Genomic DNA, 3,075 nt, shown 5'->3' with positions numbered 1-3,075 from the left:
GTATGTTGGAGAAGCAACTCATGCTAATCCCTGTATTTATGATTATAAATGGTTTTACCGATAAAGGTTTTTTCATATTGAACTACTTGGCAAAATTGTTAATTTTTGATTTTATTACTAATTGACGATTCCCTGCCCTATATCTATATATATATATATATATATATATATATATATGATAGATAGATAGACAGACAGACATATAGATAGTTTGATAGATGGAAACATTTTCATATATGTTGCTATAAAAACATCTCTGGTTATTAAAGAAGGGTTTTGTTTGGGGCGATGTTTCAGTTTAAATTTTTCTGTTGTCGAAGATTCATTGTTTTGTCAATGGACCCGGAAGTTGTTGTTCACAAATGGCAGCAGTAACTTTCTTCAGCTGAATACATATCATTGATTGGTTAAAATTACCTAAATACGACAACTTTAATACAAAATAACTATAAAATATAAAATTTTGTCAAAAACGTTTAAAATAAACCCTGTTCTATGTGACACATTCAACCAGTATCCGAAGTTTCAAAGTGTTTAGTAAAATAAAATTAATAAAACATCTGTGCTTTAGATTGAAAAGATCCGTTAACCAACTCACTGATATGCTTTTCAGAATTAATATTCAGGGACACTGTAACATGGTACTAGAACATTATCTTACTTCAGTCACTCTATTGAATTTCAGAACATTGTTTGCCTCAATCTGCAAGTTCTATTGCACTCCCATTGTCAAGTGGTTAATAAAAAGGACATCTAAGTGTGAAGCTACTTGGGAGTCTAGTGACCCACCAATTGTGTTACAGACAGGTCATTTAGTATAGTTAGTTACTGTTGAATCATTATCATCATCATTATTACAATCTGCTTTCATCACCACCATCACCACCACTACTACTAGTACTAATGATGTGGTGCAGTAACAAAACTAGGAAAGCGCTTGGCTAAATTTGTGGTGTTATTTAATTACATTGGTTTACATTCTGAGTCCAAACTTGACTGACATCTTATTTTTTCTTTAATGTTTTACATTATGTTTTGACTTTTCAAGTTCTAGTATCATTGTAAAGTGCACTCAATACAATTTATAAAGTGACTGGTGTTAGGAAGGAAGGGTCTCCAACTGTAGAAACTATTAGAAAATTTAAACACATCAGGGAGTTATTGTCCTCTGACCCACCTTGAAGAATAATAACTCCAAGTAAGAACTGAATATAATAATCCATCCAGCTTATTCCAGCATAAAAATGGATGTAAAATGAGACTGCAGTGGTGGTGCCACCATGACCGCCAATGTTGGCGATGATGCTGCAGCCACCACTACTGTCAGCAATGCTATCAAAGGCACTGATGCTGCCACTGCCAATGACAATTGCGACAAAGCAGCTGCTGCCGCCACCACTGCAGCTGCCACTGCCACCACCACTGTCACCACCACTGCCACCACCACCACCACTGCTGCCATCACTGCCACTGCCACCACCACTGCTGCCATCACTGACACTGTTGCCGCCACTGGCAATCTTGATCATGATGACAATAATAATACTATAATGAATATTACATTAAAGCTACTAATAAATATTACTTGAGGTTAGTTTTGAACTCTAAATATTGATACTTAATACAAGGTTCCAACATTCTAAACCCCCTAAGCATTGGACTAGCAACTAACCACTAAGAAATATGAAAGATAAAGTTAGACAGTTAAGGAACTTTAAATTATTGACATAATAGTTATTATCATAACAGTTCATCAGAGAAATTCAGACAGGAGAATTAAGCGTCTTAGCATAGACACAATACAGAGCACATTGATCAGTGATGAAATTCATCTTGATAGAGTGTTAAATTATCGAGTCTTTCAATTTGAAATATGTGTAGGTAAAGAATACCTGTAAGCAATATATAAAACATCAACTATTATTGATTGAATCTTTACAAAAATATGGTAAATATCATTGTTATAAAAAGCACCTTTAATTGCTGAAGTTACCATAATCTGTAATTCGTTATGCTCTAGCCTATCCAGCAACAAACCATTCTTCTTCTGTTGAAAGGGTACATAATAGTGTTCAACTAACGTGTTAATAGTTCATTTTCCATTGCTAACTCTGTATAGTGTTTAATCAAAACCGACATAGTCTACACAATCCTAAAATAAGGTGTTAATGCTTTTTAATCTTATGTCAACCGTAACAGAACTAACTTATGCACAAAGGCATTCCAGCTATGACCATCTCATCTTATAAAATGAGAATTACACTGCTCGATGAGTCTCCCATTTCTCAAGTTGATATTGGCAAAGTTGAGAGAAATAGGTTGCTATTTCTTACATATAGAGAAATTGTGTAGAGATGCACTTGTTATCTCACAATTTAAATAGGTTTTACAATGAGGTTGCTACAACTTATATAAGCAGTAGAAGTAAGTTGCATTATGATACACAAATAAGTCAATATTTGCAGCACCTAACACAAACTCCACTGTATTTTTCTTTCAACCAATAAAATTCTGTAACTTCCTCATCTATGATAACAGAAATTTTGCCTACATTTCAGTGGAGATACAAATACTATACGAAGATTGATATAAAAGATTTATGAATTATAGTATATATTTCTTACAGCAGCTCTGTTACAATTGACATTGTCTTGAAAACCGATCACAACTCCTGATACAGAACAACACCATTCAATATAAAACAAAAAATAGGCTTAGAAGAATCTTTATAATAAACATATACATATACATATATACACACAAGCACACATACAATATATGTACACAAGCACAAAACATACATGCAGTTGCATAAACATATATGAATGTATACACACACACACACACACACATGCATGCACACACTTATGTATGCGTGGCTGTGTGTTAAGAAGTTTGCTTCCCAATCACATGGTTCTGGGTTCAGTCTCCCTGCAAGGCATCTTGGAGGTATCTAGGGTGTTTTGTACTATAGCCCCAGGCTAGCCAATGCCTTATCAGTGGATTTGGTTGAAGGAAACTGCAAAAAACATGTCATATGTGTATATATATATATATATATATATATATATATAT

The sequence above is a fragment of the Octopus bimaculoides genome, chromosome 18 (genome assembly GCF_001194135.2).
Source record: "Octopus bimaculoides isolate UCB-OBI-ISO-001 chromosome 18, ASM119413v2, whole genome shotgun sequence".
In the NCBI taxonomy this organism is placed as follows: Eukaryota; Metazoa; Mollusca; class Cephalopoda; order Octopoda; family Octopodidae; genus Octopus; species Octopus bimaculoides.
This window is presented reverse-complemented; position numbering follows the sequence as displayed.